The following is a 19765-nucleotide window of genomic DNA, read 5'->3' as shown; positions in this document are numbered from 1 at the left end:
TGAGTACGGTCTACAGAAGAACAGCCTTAAGGGTGTGTTCTGCCTTCAGGACCATCTCAGTCAATGCAGCGTTCGTCATCTCGGGAATAATGCCGGTTAATATCTTGGCAACCGAGATGATGAACATTTATAAAACCAGGTCCATTTCTCCTTAATCACAGGTGAAAAAAAGCCGAAAGGGAGAGATCCATAACCAGATGGAAACAGCGATGGGATCAGTCAGAAAAGAGTCGTTTGACTTACACTTTGAGCTCTTCCATCGGGGAGTGTGACTGGAGAGAAAGCATGGAGAGATCAATTATGATCTCGCTCAGTTTCTCGCCGGCCATGGATGATACCTCACCTAATTGTCCAAACTGCGACGGGGTCACAGAGGACCCAGCGCATGTATTCTTTCAATGTCCCAGGTTCGTGGAAGAAAGGAGAAACCGAGAGGAAACTCTAGGTGAAGTGCTATTATCGGAAAATGTTGTCCGGAGAATGGTAGCTTGCCAGGAGGGTTAGGATATGATCAATTCCATGATCGCAGCAATCCAAGATAAACTGAGAAAAGCAGAAGAAGTGAAGAAAACGCGATTACGAACCCCACAGGTAGACAGAGGGAGGCCTCGCTAAAGTAAGCTAACTCCGCTCCATGAGGTAATACCTAAGGATGGTTCCGCGGAGTTGTGGGGGAGTCGGGGTTGGTTGTAGTAGGTAAAAATCCCACACTCTGACGAGCCCAGCCAAAATCTGTTGAAAATTTACACCTCCTTAAAAAAAGGCAAACACACGAACAGACACATAGTGAATCGATTTAAATAAAAACCTTAACAATAAATATTGTCCCCGGGACCTTCTTTTAATGTTTTAAGGGCTTTTAATTCATTGTGTTGTGTCTAATAATTTTGCAGGCATTGCCGATAATGGTTCAAAAATGGATGCATCAGAATTGGTCGTTCTTTACCGAAATATCTCAGTAGGGTCCAGGGAATTCTTAGTCTTAGACATAGATTGGGGGAAAGTAAATGCTTCTACTAAGCCACATGGACCACTAAATAACTGAGGAATATATCTTCTAGGATAACGTCTTCAAAAAAAACATACAAAGGGATCTATACTAACATTACCGCTCCACTGATCAGTAGTTCTGAGCTCCATTTTATAATAGACTACGAAATGCTTTATAGAATTCACGCAAAAATCGTTACACTGTAAATTTGTCAAACCCAGCGAACCAACCACAATTGGCGCATAGTTTCAAACTAAAATAAATTCTCTTGCACTTATCCTACAAGAGAATCATGTTAACGCCCTCGTCATTTTCAGTTTCTTTCGCTCAACGGCTGTATCTAAAGATAGATAAATTTCAGTTTCCATAGAGTTTTGCCGATACCACATCAATGCATTTTCAAACTAGTATCTGGAACAAATTGATTTATCTTGTATCTGTTATCTACGCGGATCTATAACAAGCTAGATGTGATAATTTATTGCATGTTTGCTGAAAATAATTTTAGTATTTTGGCTTGCCGATGAGAGGTTTGCAACGCAAGTTTTTATTTTATGATTTTCAGAATAAAAATTATTCGTTATTTATTGCAATCGGGATTGATCCATAAATGGAATATGATTTATTGGAAAATTGTTTTAACTTACGTGCAGATATCAGGAAGGTGTTGTAATGCAGTTACGTAAGGTGTGATTATAGGGACGTGACCCCTTTGGAGATTATAGGATTTCACTTAAAGTTCGGTAACCTGTGAGATACCATGAAACCAATAAGAATCCGTAATAAATCAAATTTAATAAACCCAGAATATCCCTTTACCTGTTAGCGAATAATTTCCAAAACCCAAAATTTGAGCCCGTCCATTTGTTAGAGTTTTCATGCGACCCAAACAGTTTTCTGTATAATTTCCCAAAATGAAGTTACAATTGAACCGAAAACCCAAATAAAAATCTCATTAAGATCAAATTGTGATGTTTCCAAGATACTTAGCATACAATGATACCCTGGCGTGTGCTGCGGTCCCTCAGTCCGTCAATTACACAGTCCAAGTACTCGTTCAACATAAGTGATTGCATGGCTTCAATACTGGTTTTAATTGATTTCAATGGAGAATTGCACTTTCAGTTACTGAGGAGGAAGTAATGGATCGATGAGATTTATCACGATTGTAGTCACTCTCTTCCGCGGATTGCAGATTGCTGCAAAGCGCTTTGGGCGGTCAAGTGATTCTTAAAATGCATTCATTACAACTGGGTCATTGCCGACGGAGACAACTGGGTATGTGCGCCGTGAATGCATGACTCCAGATGTGACAATTTTGTAAGTGGAACGGAAATTATTCGTGTCCATTTCCATTTTCAACACAATCTTAGATGGACAAGAGGTAATCGTGATGATGGCGAATTTAAACTGACGCCCACATTCCAGGAAAGCACTGGAGAATGAGACGATGATTTATAAATTCAAATTAATCTTGTTGTCTTCATTTGAGTAGAGAATTGATTAGAAAACTTGGAAAATTACCATATTCACAAAGAGGATTTTGTTATTTTGTCGTGTATAAGGCAAAGACTAATCGGTCATTTTCATACCCTCTGTTAAACTTGAATCAAGTTTTGCCTACATTCAGAATTCAATTCCGTTCAACTCAGGAACTGATTACTATGATCTTATGATTTGGGAACCAATCTAAATTCATCTTCCAGTAACAAAAAACTTACCTGCTTCGTCAAAGAATATAAAAGTTATCGACATTTCTACGGAATACACTTTCTCAAAAGAAGCGAATACTGTATTTCCGGGATAAAGATGAAGAAAATTAGTAAGACCATCCTATAGGACATAATTGAAAAAATATTAATCGATATTCCCCCAAGACACATACCGGAAAAGCTTGATGCTCCAAGAGACCAACCTCCAACCCTATACATCAAAAGCGCGCACTTCCACTCTAAGACACCCTTCACACACACAAGGCGTAAGCCCGAAAGTTCACAAACTTGAGAAAGACGGAATGAAAGATACGCCACGAAAGCTTAAAAGCTCAATCGTGCTGCCTTGCTCTAACACATCAAACTGTTTGGAACGGTGTCCCGCTTACTACTATTGGGTCAAGTTCAAGGCGTTAAGCTGACCATCATCATCATCGTCATCAACGATGCAACAACCGGTATCCGGTCTAGGCCTGCCTTAATAAGGAACTCCAGACACCCCAGTTTTGCGCCAAGGTCCACTAATTCGATATCCCTAAAAGCTGTCTGGCGTCCTGACCTACGCCATCGTTCCATCTCAAGCAGGATCTGGCTCGTCTTCTTTTTCTACTATAGATATTGCCCTTATAGACTTTCCGGGTGGAATCATCCTCATCCATACGGATTAAGTGACCCGCCCACCGTAACCTATTGAGCCGGATTTTATCCACAATTGGACGGTCATGGTATCGCTCATAGATTTCGTCGTTATGTAGGCTAGGGAATCATTGATCCGCATGTAAGGGGGCAAAAATGTTTCGGAGGATTCTTCTCTCGAACGCGGCCAAGAGTTCGCAATTCTTCTTGATAAGAACCCAAGTCTCCGAAGAATACAAGAGGACTGGCAAGGTCATTATCTTGTACAGTAAGAGCTTTGACCCTATGGTGAGACATTTCGAGTGGGACAGTTTTTGTAAGCTGAAATAGGTTCTGTTGGCTGACAGCAACCGTGCGAGGATTTCATCATTGTATCTGTTATCGGTTATCATTTTCGACCATAGATAGGAGAAATTATCAACCGTCTCAAAGTTGTATTCTCCTATTTTTATTCTTCCCGTTTGACCAGTGCGGTTTGATGTTGTTGGTTGGTTGGTTTTCGGTGCTGACGTTGCCACCATATATTTTGTCTTGCCTTCATTGATGTGCAGTCCAAGAGCTCGCGCCGCCTGCTCGATCTGGATGAAGGCAGTTTGTATGTTGCGGGTGGTTCTTCCCATGATGTCGATATCGTCAGCATAGGCCAGTAGTTGGGTAGACTTAAAGAGGATTGTACCTCTTGCATTGACCTCAGCATCACGGATCACTTTCTCCGGGGCCAGGTTAAAGAGGACGTATGATAGGGCATCCCTTGTCGTAGACCGTTGTTGATGTCGAATGGTCTTGAGAGTGATCCTGCTGCTTTTACCTAACCTCGCACATTGGTCACCGTCAGCCTAGTGAGTCTTATCAATTTCATCAGGATACAGAATTCTCTCATGGCCGTGTACAGTTTTACCCTAGCTATTCTATCATAGGCGGCTTTAAAGTCGATGAAGGGATGGTGCAACTGATGTTCATATTCCAACAGTTTTTCTATCGCTTCCCGCACAGAGAAAATCTGATCTGTTGCTGTTTTGCCTGAAATGAAGTCCCTTTGGTATGGGCCAATGATGTTCTGGATGTATGGGGCTAACCGGCCTAGCAAGATAGCGGAGAATATCTTATAGATGGTACTCAGCAACGTGATACCTCTATAATTGCTGCACTGTGTGATATCTCCCTGATATGTCCCTTTTTATGTATGATACAGATAATGCCTCTTCGTCAGTCATCAGGCATTGATTCGTTGTCCCCCCTTTGAGCACAAGTTGATGAACCACTTGGTGTAATTGGTCGCCTCCATATTTAACCAATTTGGTTCTAATTCCACCGGCTTCTAGCGACTTACGATTTTTAACCGATGAATTGGACGGACTGTTTCTTCTATGCTTGGTGGTGGCAGTATTTGTCCGTCGACTTCAGTTGCTGGGATCTCCAACTCACCGATGTTCTGGTTGTTCAGTAGTTTATCAAAGTACTCAACCCATCGCTCCAATATGCCCGTTCTATTGGAAATCAGATTTTCCTCCTTGTCTCGGCAGGATAAACATCGAAGTATGTAAGGCTTTATCCTGCTGATTTGTTGGTAAAGCTTGCGCGCCTGGTGCAGTTGCTCCCTCTACTTTTCTAGTTCATAGACTTGTTGGTTCTCCTAGGCTTTCTCTTTCCGTCTTTGAAGTCGCGCTCAGAATGCAACATTACTCGGTATGCAGCATTCGTCCGCTCCTTTGGTAACTTACATTTATCGTCAAGCCATCCGTTGTAACTCTTTTTGTGGTTGAGGACAAGTATGTTTGTGACCGTATTTATGGTAACGTTCTTCAGGTGATTGTGAAGATCATTTGTTCATGCTTCATCTCCAGAATCTCTGTTGACTGCTGTTATGGCGGCATCAATTTCCCTCTTATAGGTTACCTGATTGTCAGAGGGAATTCTGGGCGGTGTTGTTATTCGAACTTGGAGCACCAGGCCAACGAGATAGTGATCCGAGTCTATATTGGCCCCCCTATATGTTCTGACATTCATCAAGACTGAGAGATGGCGGCGTTCGATCGAAACGTGGTCAATTTGGTTGAAAGTGGTCCCGTTTGGAGAGGCCCACATATGTTTGTGGACTGGAAAGCGGTCAAACCAGGTACTTCCAACAACCATTTCGTATGACACTGTTAATTGAATAATCCGCAGTCCGTTATCATTTGTATTTTGATGTAAACTATGGGAGCCAACGTATCGCCTGAATACGGGCTCCGTCCTCAAGTGTGATTTTTATATCATTTTTGGGGCAGAGTATCCGGATGGCTCAAGTGGTTAGAGCGCTGGGCTGTCGTAGCGGAAGGTCCCGGCTCAAATCTTGCTGGTGGCAGAGAGATTTGTTATCGTTACTGGGTGTCGGATACCAGTTGACTCAGCTGTGAATGAGTATCTAACTCAAATCAGGGTAAGAATCTCGGGCGAGCGCAATGCTGACCACATTGCCTCCTACAGTGTACTGTAGTGTCCCGTTACGGTCTTGAATTAAGTACTCTAACACACTTCAAGGCCGTGATCCAATATGGATTGTTGCGCCAACGATTATTATTATTATCTGGAGCAGGCTTCGAGGGCTCGTTCTACTGCCTCGAGGAAGGTATCCTTCTCCGACTATGCAGTCTCCTCTGTAGGGGTGTGAACGTTAATGAGGCTCATATTTCTAAATTTGCCTCGGAAGCGCAAAGTGCATAGCCGTTCGGTCATGTTTTCAAAGCCGATAACAGCAGGTTTAATTTTTTGGCAGACTAAGAAACCTACTCCGAGCACACGGTTTACTGGATGGTAGCTACAATATATGGTGTAGTGACTCTCTAGGAAACCAGTCCCTGCCCAACGAATCTCCTGTAACGCTGTTGCATCAGCCCTATATTGGAACAGGGTATCGGTTAGCTGCATGGCAGCTTCATCTCTGTACAGAGAACGCCCGTTGCATGAGAAAATGCACAAATCGTCTTTCCTTTGTCGTTGCCGGGTTCGTCGTTGTATTATCCGTCCAATCCAAGGCTCCTGTTGTGGCTTCGTAAGTTCGGTTTTCCGTGTAGGGTTGCCCTACCCAACCCTCAACTTGGAGGACCAGTTGGTTCAATTTGTTCTGTTTTTAGGTACTGTTTTTAGGACTCGCCTTCATCCTTCTCCGTGTGCAGTTTTTCGTTAAAAAATAACTCCCAGCGGCCACCACGTGGAGGTGGAAATAGGGTTTGGTAGTAGAGCAGTTGGTGTTGGTTCAGCGGACGTCTTCCAGGGTTTATTCTCCATCGTGGATACCAATCCACTTTTCGACTTGGGACCTATACTACCCTTTGACCACCCTGACCCGGACATTGCTTATTCATTCATCTCCACCAAATAGCGGGTCGCGGTGGCAGTGTACGGTTTGCGTTATCATATAAGAAAACAAATTTTTCACTGATGAATCCCCCAAATAGCATGACATGTACCTCCAAAATCTCGTCGTGATAGTGCTGCACAGTGGTCTACCTCATCGGGGGCCGTTAGTTAACCTTGTAATGTGACCCCCCTCGACAATCACCTAACTTGTCGTGGTGAGCAAGCTCTGTAAGGAGATCCTGTAGGAAACGAGAGGTGATACCTCAAGCCAAGCGGTAATCAATATCCCAAGTCAAAGTGTAACTACCGCACCGGGGGCTGAATGGTCATAGGGGTTAAGATATGGCCGTAAGCGGTGAACTCTGGGTACCGAGTGACCCAAAGTTTCAACTAGCCTTTTCTCGGCAAAAAGGGGCTATGCCGAGATTGACTTACTTTCTTCCCCTTAGGCCATGGCAGCCAATTATGAGAAACCAAAAAAAACCTATTAAAAAACTAAAATATAATCTCGATCATAACGATCCAACCCCGAGTGAAGGGGCAACCCTAAGCTCATCGATGGAGAAATTGAGTCTGGACTCAGATTCTCCATTGACTCAAGCAGGAGCGAATCTAATTGAAATCTAGTCCTTAACAAACGAGCAACTCTTCGACTCGAAAGGCAACAAAGAGGGCTCGGCAGGCAACGGCTAGGCCTTCATTTCCAGCCAAGGCTGCAGAAGCCGATGGATGGGTCTTGTCCAACGACTCTAATCCATCCGGTTACGATATTGAGCAGTAAAAACATCTTAGGAGGGAATTCCTCCAGGTGCGGCAAGCCTTCTATGAATTGGTGGACGGCAGAAATTGCCCACCTACGGAAGGAGTGTCCTAAGCTCCGCCGTTAGGCACAACGTTTGCACACCAACGCATCGCTATAAATAAAAGCAAAGCTCACTGCTGGCAGAAACTTGTCAACGAGGGGAATGAGGACCCGTGGAGACTTGGCCATAAGCTTGTCACCCAGAAAATTGGGACTCTGCGGAGGCCCTGCATACTAACTACCGACCAAATGGACCGTATTGTGCGAGCATTGTTCCTCAAACATCCTCTACGGATTGACGTCAATAGCGCGGAAAACGTCGAGGATTGCCCGCTTTTCACAGTGAGAGCGCGAAGAAGCGGTTCTTATTATGAAAAACAAGAAGGTGCCAGGTCCTGATGGCATCCCGGTGGAAGTTCACAAACTGGTATTCCGTTAACGGCCAGAATTGCTGCTTGAGACGTTGCTTGAAGGAGACCATTTTTCCGCTGCTGCGCTTCCTTGCCAAGGAGCGCAAAGCTATCTACCGCCGTAAGGGCGATAACTTAAGGGGAACGTCAACGCATCCTTACCGAGTGGCATCCTTCTTAGCAAAATGAGCCAAGGGGCAGATGGACTGCGCGGCTCATCGACATCGACAAAAAAAAATGGAAGTGATCGACCCCGCCCCTGCATGGTAGTCTCAAAAGACTTCCAGGCTAATTTAGTTAACGTCCTATGTGATAACGACACCACATCGCCTAAACTAATCATAAGAGGTCAACAAGGAGATAAAGAGATACTATGGTGCTCTGAATATTTTCCCTATGACGCAGAAAAATTTCCAGTGGAACATGGAAACAAACGATGGAAATATCTTTTCATCAGTTTCAAGGCCGTCTATAACAGCATAGCCAGATAAAACTGTGTAACCATGAGAGAATTCGGTATCCAGACGAAATTGATAAGACTGACTAGGCTGACCGTGACCAATGTGCGAGGCCAGATAAAAGCAGCAGGAGCACTCTCGAAACCATTCAACATCAAGAACGGTCTAAGACGGAGGTTATCTGATACCATAGGAACCGGGATCACCATGTTTCAAGAGAATTTCTGGGAGATATATTCTCGACCCTGTATTCACGCCCCTCTTGGAATTTTATGGTGATGAATGTGCCCATATGGGAATTCATTGTGGGCTTAAACGTGGAGTTGCACTGTTCAACTCTTGACGCCGCATCCCTTAGTTGCGGTAAATGTTGAAGTAGGTCTCGCATCCACTGGTATCAATGCTGAGCCTATAGTCAGCATCGCTGTGTCAGTCATGGCCGAGCTCTGATTGTGGTCTCCAAATCAACCCGTATCCGATGAAGACTGTCGGATTATCCCGATATGGTAGATTCTCACGATCACCTTTAGCAGAGGAGTAATGTTTTCCAATGCAAGGTCAGCAGTGAATCGCTTTCTCTTATATCAAAACAAACTTCTACGTTCTCAAAAAACTATCACTTCCCTGAACTTACTATGACTTCTGCTCCATCTTTTTGCATTTATTCGCATAAAACCTAAAATGCAAATGTCGAATACTTGAAGAGCGCACTCAAATGAACTTTGTGCGCATAAAACGGAAGCTGATCGTTGTCTACCTTTTTGATTGCTAGTCGTACACTTTTCACATTAATTCCTCCAATGCTCGAACAGAGCAAAAATTACCTTGCGGACAAAAAACATGAGGATTTGCAAGCATGGGCACGCGATTAAATGTTTACAAATTCGGAACAGAAAGTCATATGTAGACTACACGTACACGTAGAAATCGTAGTTACTGTGGTGCCTTTCCGAAGGTACAGTCCATTGGGAAAGGTAGAAATTGCAACTGTTGGAGAATTTAGGGGCGAGGACTCCGTTTAAATGACACTTTCCCTTATTACTTCTTTCGGCGCTACTTTGATAAAAACAGGATACAGGGTCGCTCTGATCCGGTTACTAAGGTAGGTACTATCTTATCCTTTATAATAAGTTCTTCCCTATTAGTATCTTTTAAAAATCTGGGACAGTGTTTTGAGTCCTCCATGGATGGATAAAGAGCTCCCTATTATTGCTGGGAAAACACCAACCACCGTAGACGTTAGCATATTTCCCAGTGGCCGAACACCCCGTAGATAAGGTTGTAGCTCTAATTTTGAATCTGTGTAACCACACAAAGTCGCAGTGCACAGATAAAGAAACAACTGGAAACTAGAAAACGCTGTCCGTGCGCTTCTCTTCACGTTAAAGTACGTATATAAAGGCGGACGCTTTTAAGTCCTATGCCGTTTGCTAGCTCCCAACCCAGGAGCCGTGCGAGACCCATAACCGGGTTATGCAATGGGCACAGGCGCACAGATAAAAACACTTTCCCTAAACATGGCAGCATTTGCATTTCATTACCATAATCGTGTGTTAATCCAAGTTTTTAGTGGCTCTTGCTTCTGTGCATTTAACTGTCGTCGGAATTGTAAGAACCACCAAAGTCAAAGTTCGTATTTACATTTGTTGATTGCTTATGGACTTTTTTGGGCAACATGCATAACCTCTACTCATTTTCGCTACTTTTTGCAGTAGTAATGACTTTCATTTTCCCATGGGATTCCGCTCCACTGAGCATACAATTAAGTTCCCAAAGTACAGCTGGGAGCCATCGAGATTTATAACAAATGCGCAACGAGCAACATTGATTCTGAAACGATGGAGAAAGTAATATTAACATGAATATTAGATTATTCCTCTTCAGGATGATACCCGAAGCAAAAGATTTGTAAACTCAATGGGAAGTCCATTTGTATGGATCCGGAAGTTGGAGAGGTTTACCAATTATTTAAGAAAAAGTACTACCGTGGCACCTGGCATGGGCCAGGATAACATTGCAGAATGGAAGATATGGTGGTAGCCGTAAACTCCTATGTGATTCTGGGCAGTGCCTTGTAGCATCCGTATCTTTTTGATGTTTCTATTCTCCCCTCTTTTTCCATTTCAACACCCCTTACCTCTCCCAATAGACTTATCCCAATTCCCCTCGCCGACGTTCATTAACATTAACCATTTAAAATTAGAAAAAATTAATCATTTCATGCTACCTCCACCGCCAAAATTTCTAAAACTCATTTATATATTTATATACAAATTGTCAATTTGTACGTAATAACAATGTTCGAATATTGCATGACCGGTCAAAAAGGAACATTGGCCTTGCACCTAAACTTAACCAGTTCATATATTTCGGAACGCAGGCCTAACGGTTGATCTGGCTGAAGCGAGTAAAAATGCATTTTGTATCTGAATTAGCGGAACCAGGACCGGCTGATCAATAGGCAGCAGAACAGCCGGAGTTCATTCGGGGACGCTGTCCGAGTGAAATCGTTTTTTGGGGGGAGTGAGATATTTTAGACCAGAGTGTTATTAGAGGAATAAAGAATTCGATAGAAATTTTCAAAATTACTTAAAGGAGACCAGCAAAAATGAGTAATATTCAGGATTCAGGACGATTCTGCTAAGACAACAATTTGTGGAGTTAAATTGAATTAAAATTGAATAAGCAAAAATCAGAGGATTCAAACGTTTCAAGGTGAATTAGGTGCTAAACCAATACCAATCATGTGTTTCGATACCAATTCAAATGGGCAAATACTGGCTTGGAAGGATTAATTAGTGATGCATTTGTATTATTATTCGACCCACCTCAGAGGAAAAAATTAGATGGTAATTGTGTAAGCCATGAATATGTGGTGTCACAATCTGAACGCCATTGCGAATTCACTTCTGCCGCTGCATTCAGTGGCTGTGGAAACACCTGCCGGCCTAAAAGAGAAACGGGGGGACAAATGTCAAGAATGAAATGTTATCAATCCGGCACTCTAGTCCTGTCCGCTGACCAGCGAAGATTCATCAAAAATATAATTCCAAAAAAGATAATAATAGCGAATTTGCCTAATAAATTTTTGTACCGTCGAACGCACTACGGAAAATTCGAGAGGAAATTTTAATAATTGCACTGTCACAAGTCCGGCTGTTCATATTGCTAACGAGATTCCGCAACAATCGGGAGCGAAGCCAGGAAACAGGCAACATAATTCTTTTGATTTCGTTCTTTATTTATCTTTTCATTTTTATTTCAAGTTATCGTTTCACATTTATTTGTTTTATTCCTTCTTTATCTATTCATTTTAATTTTATGTCATAGTTAGTATTCCATTATAATATTTTTTTTTTTTACTTTAAATAGAAATTCTGCTACGGACAGTGGGAGTGTCATAGGTTTTTTACAATTGCTCCCTCCACGGGCTGCGGAGTTTATTGCGTCGTCGGACACAAATTCATTCGGTCCACAGCCCTTTGCCCACTCCGGCGTTCCATACTTTCTCTTTTTCTACGCTAAAGTTGCAGGAATATGTCGCACGAGGAAAAAACCGCAGAAGGCGCAGAAGAACCCCGCTAGTTGTCGTCCCGGTTAGAGTACCTCCTTTTTGGCGCAATCCGGCCGCGTTGTTCTGCGAACTGGAGGCACAATTTGCGCTGGCGGGCATTACGATGGACGCCACCCGGTTCAAACACGCGCTCATCGGTCTCGACAAGGGGACCATCGGGCTTGTTTTGGACGAACTTGAGGATTGTCCGTACCTCCACCTGAAGGAGCAGCTAATTCAGCGACTTTCAGCAAGTGAGGAAGCGAGGTTAATCACTCGCTTCGAGAAATGTAGCAACTAGGTGGGGATAAGGTCGGCTCAGAGCTGCTAAAGTCCCTCTGACTGCAACGACACCCGGAGGGTATCCGTGTCATCTTGCCTGGGTGGACTCAGGATCGCTGGAGATGTTGTCCATCACGGCCGACGAGGTACGTGATCGTGGAAGTTTCGCGAGACACAAATCGGGAAATCCATCAACTCAAGTCCATGGTGACGACACTGGTCGACGCGGTCACAAAGCTCAGGAGGTAGATCTCGATCGCAATCACGGTCAGGGTTTGCTTCCCGAAATGGGTGTTCGGGTAGTCGCACGCCGGGACTCCCAACGGCCTCGACGATTGGCTGATAATAATAATAATAATGGCTGGCGCAACAATCCGTATAGAATCAGGGTCTTAAAATGTGTTATAGCAGTTCATTCAAGACCGTAACGGTACACTACAGAATTACAGAACCCTATAGGAGGCAATTATTACCCTGTTTTGACTCAGGTACTCATTCACAGCTGAGTCGGCTGGGATCCGGCGTCAAATCACGATACAAATCCCACTGCCACCAGCGAGATTTAAACCGCGACTTTCCGTATGAAGGCCTTGTGCTCTAACCACTCAGCTATCCGGACACACGATGATTTGCTAATACTATCATAAATACAGAGCTCAAGCGACCAAATGATTAGTATGATAAGTGGTCCAGCAGAATGTTCAAATTACGGTTCGATCCGGTTACTTTCCCATATCATGAACATTTTTGAACGTATTCTTGACAACCGTATTCGTGATATCGTTGAAATGACCGTGAATCAAGACGGATTTGTCAAGAACTGCGGAACTACTGGTGCAATACACGCTGCACGGTTGCTCAAGGAGAAATACCGTGGGAAGCATCGCCCTCTGCAGAAAAGCAATGGATAAAGAGAAGGCGTTTCACCGTGTGTCACACGAACCCATCTGATATGCTCTATGACAACTCTTAGTGCCAGGAGAACTCGTGCGCTAGGTTCCACTGTTCGACAACGATCCGAGAAGTAAAGGTCGTAAAGAAGCGCTCTCTCACCACTTCTCTGTCACAAGGGACATCCAAAAATGAAATGACCGCTTCATGCAACACGGTCTCAGATTAAATCTGGATAAAACTGAATTTTTGTGGACCGATCCTCATAAAATAGACCCAATCACTGTCGCGCTGCAGTGACCTACCACAACTGAGTCATTTGGGAAACTGCAACTGCAACTGGAACCTAGATGAAATAGCGTTCCACAACTGGTCCTCTTTGTGATCGACATATCAACGTGCACCTTAATCTAAAATTTGCCGTAGTGTCGTCTGCCCTGTCGGCCTCTATGATTCTGAGTGTTGGCCGAGTATAGGAGACAATGAACGGCATCTTGTGGGATGGAGACGAAGATGTTGCATTGGACAAGTAGGGTGACATTCTTTGATCACATCCGAAATGAGGATATCCGCGATCGATATGGGGTTGCACCGATCGTGGAAACGTAATTCGGGGTAAAAGGATTCACTCGCCAAGATTGGTTTGAACATCGCAGTCGAAGTTAAGTGACCGAAAGGCCGGCCGGAAAAAACGGTGACTTGATACGCTAGATGGCTTTTGATAAAACAAAATGGGGAAACCAATCACGACGAGCCGACCCCGCTTGTGCACGGGAAAAAAGCTGAAGAAAGATAAACAAGTCGGGACACCGGAAGCTCGGCGCTTCAGGTATGAAAGATTTTGTTTGCTTTTTCTGTGAGTATATTTGAGTGCAGAACTATCCCATTTGTACATAGCCCGTTATGTACAGGGTGCATAACGATATTTGAAAACAACTTGAGAGTAAAATTAATTAGCTTTTAGTTTGGACATGAATGAATGAAACTTGACGAATTTTTTACACAACATTAACTTATTATATATCGATAAACTCATTCAATAAAATTTCCATTAGTTGCAATAACCCCCTCGATCCGGGTCCGGAAACGATTGGATACTCGAATCAAATGCTCCTTGTTCATATTGACCATAACGGTATTAATTGCAGCCTTTAGAAAAGAAATAGTGATATGAGGATGTTTGTTGGTTTCCCGCTCAACTACGGCCCATACGTAATAATCCATAGGATTAAGGTCTGGGGAGCTAGGCGATCATAAGTTCGGTGTTATGTGGTCATGGAAATTTTCAGCCATCCAATCTTGTGCCGCCATCGCTTTGTGTGAAGGAGCAGAGTCTTGTTGAAATATGTATTGGCTGTCACCGCGAACACTATCAATCCAGGGTTTCACTACTCTCTCTAGAACCTCGATGTATGCAGCAGAATTCACTCGAAGTCCTTGAGTGAGAAAGTGAGGTGGCATGAACTGTCCTTTGTTGCTCACAACACTCAAAACCATAGCAGTGGCTGGAAACTTCGTGTGCATGACAACAGGAACCTCTGTATGATCGTAACAGAGCCATCTGTCATTTCTGCGGTTGGCCTTTTGGTCTTGGTCAAAATTTTTTTCATCAGGGTGCTTAGAAGGCGTTTTGATCGGATAACTCGCTGTTCCCGTGTTTGCTTCGACATAAACTGTTGTCTGCGCAAAACGTAGGATTTATACCGGAGATCGTCTTGGACAAGTCGACGGATAAGACGATCAGAAACATTAAGCTCTCTCGCAAGGGTCCTCATTCATTTTTAAGGGTCCTCGTCAATGATCTTTTGCACTTTTTGAAGAAATTCTACACGTGTTTTTTGCGTTTTGCAGAATCTGTTGCCGCCTGATGCTTTCAATTCACGGGGAACCTTATGATTTCTAAATCGGAGTGATTTGCACATATAGCGACGATAACCGCATGTTTCTTCATTTCGTGAGTTAAGTTGTAGTCCTCCATGCCTTATCTGAAAAAAAAACAAAAAGAAAAATAATGGTTTTGGAAAATTATAGCGACAAATATGCATGCCCTCAAATACCGTACGCATCCTGTATATGCATTGAGCATGACAGATTACTCACCTTAGTGTGACATTGATATCTAGTTGCAGTAAATTTACACGGTAAAGTCAACTTTGAACTACTGAAACTTTGTTAGTAATAGTACGATGTTGTTCAAACTTGTTTCATATTATATTCTATACTATTCTCTATACTACTTTTATAAATCTAGGATAAACTTAAGTGGGGTTTCTACCCAATTTCTACAAAAATATAGTAATATACTATTATCAACTTAATTTGAGCTGACATCGATATGGCGAGTATTTCGAGCCCTGGGCACCATATGGAGGTAGCTTTTCTAATTTTTTTGGTTGGGTAGTTTCTGAGAATGGGTCCGTTAAAGAGATCATCATTTTGCACCCCTCCCACTCCCCGCCTTGCTAACAAATGTCAAAACCCAACATGACTATATTCGGTGGAAAACAATTTTACACCCCCCTTTTGCATGTATGGGGACTGCCCCTTAATCCCAACGTAGAAGGATATCACTCACTGCATGCCTGGGCGGTCACAGTTCCCACCTTCTCACCAAATGTCGTGTCAATCGGTATACCCGTTTCTAAGAAAAGTGCGTGTGACAGACAGACAGACAGGTACACAGACAGACAGACGGACAGGCAGACAGACAGACATTGAACCGATTTTAATAAGGTTTTGTTGTGCAAACAAATCCTTAAAAACAGTTTCCCTCGTCAGAAACGCCAAAAGAGTTCCTTACATTCGAAAATCTCAGCGTCTAGCTCCCGACTCATCTAGTTTTCCTTTGGCTTCAGCGAGCGATAAAACGATTAAGCCTAATTCAAATTGAAATTCAAGTTATCCAGATCTTTTACTACCACAATTATTCTGTTGATGGTATCTGCTGTTGCACCTATGGAAAGATATCATGAGTCTAAACTCTATTCGTGCAGAATTATGAGTATTGAAGGGATTGATAGCAACACCGACGTACAGAGTTGAATGTAGCACGTCCTTTGGCTTAAACTGGCTCAAAATATAATTTTCTATGCAAGTTTGAATTCGAAATTTCTAATTTGGAATTTGTCTTGCTAACGGGTAAGGCTCCCTCTGTTGGAAATCGATAAAATGATAAATAATAAATCTAAAACTTTACCCCTGTAACTATGCAAAACCAGGATTACGATATCAGTGCTGCCAGATACATAAATTATATATATTTAGCTCATAAAAGTGAAATTAATTTTTTCAAGAAATTTAATTTAATATTTTATCATAGACTACATATTTATAATAATTTTAAAATTAAGAAACAAATAATTACTATTACAATAAGAATATAATGGCTTTCAATCATGTTTGTAATCAACTCAGTTAGTTAATAAATATAATGAAAATTTTCTTTGAATTACATTTTTCCCAAGTTTCCGATATATCTTCAGATGTCGCGCCTAGTAAATATCGCGAGCTTACCTTTGTACTGTAACATATAAAATATAAGCTTCGGCAGGTCTTAAACAAGGGATCATAGTGAAAGGAAATGTCTGCCTAAAATAAATAAATTGTACGGATTCGGTCAAATTGGCGGGTATCATTCATATTGTGACGAAAATCACTTATTCAGTTAGGATAATTCTTAACTTAATGTTGATTCTAGTGCCAGTAAGGAGATCTTCTCAAAGGTGCAAAGTAGTTTTCTGGTAAAGTGTTTGCATGCCTTTCTGGGATGTTCCGCGGATTATAAAAGGGCTGGAGGTCCGCACACGGAGTCAGTTAAGTTTCAAAAGTAGGCATAAACGCGCTGTTATAAATACGCCTTGGTGGACGGAATTGTTCTATAATTAATTGTGCAGTACAGTTGTATAATTTATTGTAAAATAAGGGTTTATGTTCAGCCAGAGAACGGGTTTTTGCCTAGTGCTACGCATCTAAGTGATATGAGCCTGCGTAAAGCAGTACGTAACAGTTGGTGACAGCGTTGGGATTCCGCAAGCCTGACTGATTAAATTTGAGGGCCCGAAAATAAAGCAGCTGAAAAGGGCGCCGTCAGCGTAAGAGTTCCCAACAACGGGTACTAAAGCAAAACTGCAGGGTAGACTTCGCGAAACTTTGAAGTCACGAGGCGTCAAGAACGTGAATTCCATTGTGAGCCTACACTGTCTATCGAAGGTCGCGAGGAAGCAACTGGAACGTCCTCGATAAATAACAAAGACGTAGCAGCAAGATATACGTAGAATGAAACAAGAAGAATTTACAAAACAACAAAATGAACAATTTATTAAAGATATAGCAAGATGCAAGAGGAAAAGGTAGCACGATGACAGGCAAATTTTATGGAAGAGATGACAAGGCGGCAAGAAGAAAAACATGAACGGCGAGACGAAAGGCTATCAATTTTATAACAGCCAGCATAATGAAAATAAACGAGTGGTGACAGAAAGAAGACGTCGTAGGGGTCAAATAGTAAATGGGACGCCTTGATACCAAATTTGACGAGGTCACCAGAAAACTCGATTCATTCAAAAGTTGAGAATGGTTGGAGCAAGAGCTACATGAAACAAAACAGAGTGGATATTCATTTGTAGCCAAGAACAGCCCAATAATATAGTTCAAGACTCCAGCGTATGATTGAACAACGCCGTTTTCAATTTTCAAACTGCACTTCGAAATTACTGTCGGTCAAAACCACTGGAGTGACGACGATTCTGCTGAAAGGGCCAGCAGCGCAAGTATTACAGACAGTTCCGGAGGACAAGCGAAATACCTATAGAGCGGTCATGGCAGCGTTCTGCGAAAATTCGGGAACAAACAAAGGAAACCAGCACGAACGAACCACCTATAGAGCGATCATGGCAACGCTTCAGCGAAAACACAGAAGCGAACATAGGAAACAAGTCCCCCGAATGGAATTGAAAAAGAGTTGGTGAAGCGTTGCAAGACTTTGCAACAGAAAACAGCTAGCGCATATGGCATATGCAGATTGTTCGGTAGACTACGTCGAATGATGCAAAATCATTTGTAGACGTCATTCGTGATCTCGAGAAAAAGCGAGCGGCTATCATGTCGCAAAAAGAAACTTTCAAGGAAACTGTTTCGAATACATTAGCGTCAAAAGCTGCTTCTGCAGTATGTCGCCGCGCGTACAAGTTGCAGAATTTGGTATTCAAAGATGACGAAAGAAAGTTCGCAGTATGGTAAAGACTTTGGGATTACCAGCGCCCCAAGGTAAATGTTTCAATTGCGATAAGGTGGGATACATGGCTCGAGATTGATAGAAGACCTGAAAAAGATCCAGTTCGTCCGAACATCATGGAGGAGTGAATAAAAAGAAATAGGTAGACAAAAGCCAAGCTAAGTCATCGACAAACTAATGGGAGTCAGTATAAAGGGGCATGAGCTGGCACCCACAATGAACTGATACAGTATCTCCATTTCCCAATTCGCATGCAACGTAACTACTAACGTTAGATGGAAGATTTAAAGAAGATTTCTGCTGTTAAATACGATCGGGGTATCCCTAATTAAAAACCAATCTATCCATTTTATTCAAACACTGAGGACAACCACAAAATTCAACGCCAGAAACCACGTCTCTCGTAAGAAGCCTGCGCCAATTTGGAGTCAACAACTGACGAATAGTGCGAGTATATTATATTTTTCATAGTAGAGATGTAGACTGCACCCACCCCTGAGATGCCAAAAGTCAAAACCTGTTTCGCCTGGCTATCGATCTGCTAATTTGGCTCAAGTGGTTAGAGCGCTGGGCTGTCGTAACGAAAGGTCACGGTTGAAATCTCACTGCAGGCAGTCGACACAGCTGTGAATGAGAACCTGAGTCAAAGCCGAGTAATAATCTCGGGTGAGGGCAATGCTCACTACATTACCCCCACAGTGTACCGTTACGGTCTGGAATGATTGTTGCGCCAAAGATTATTATTTCCGAGTTATCACAATCTCGGCAGATGCCGGATTTTACCTAATACTAGCACTAAGTGCCAAGCATTTAGGCTCGGACGATCCTACCTACTTAAAAACTAAAGGGGCGCTGGTGGTGGTGGCCGGTGGTAGGTCAGTGGGAGAATCCGTCGAGTACTCTCCGCAACATCGAGCACATATGCAGAATGGTGTACTTCTGCATGGTTTGAACCAGACTGTGCGAAAGTCCCAGGACATCAAGGGAAGCCGTCAGGGATTTAGGTACAATACCTGTAGCTGACAATATTATGGGAACTACAACCACCCGCTCGAGACGCCAAATTTCTTTGATTTCCCGAGCCAATGGCTCATAGTTCACCTTCTTCTCCACGTATTTCCGTTCAATGTTGCTATAATGGGGGATAGCAACATCAATAATATTCGCGGAGCGACCCGTCTTGTCAACTAACAGTACGTCAGGCTTATTGTGTGCGGTATGGCGATCAGTCAGAACTTGCCGGTCCCAATACATGCTGTAAGCAGAACTATCAAGTACTGCTTGCGGCTCATATCGGTAAACCGGACATGTTCCCGTGATCAGCCCATGCTTATATGCAAGGTTTTTATGGATAACCTTACATACAGCATTATGCCTGGTGATGTATTGCACCAGTGCCATAACAGTACAGTAGCTTTTTATAAGCTCGGGTGGCGACCACGCCATCCTGAATGGCAC

Source organism: Hermetia illucens, chromosome 2 (genome assembly GCF_905115235.1).
Source record: "Hermetia illucens chromosome 2, iHerIll2.2.curated.20191125, whole genome shotgun sequence".
Classification (NCBI taxonomy): domain Eukaryota; kingdom Metazoa; phylum Arthropoda; class Insecta; order Diptera; family Stratiomyidae; genus Hermetia; species Hermetia illucens.
Note: the sequence above shows the minus strand (reverse complement) of the source record.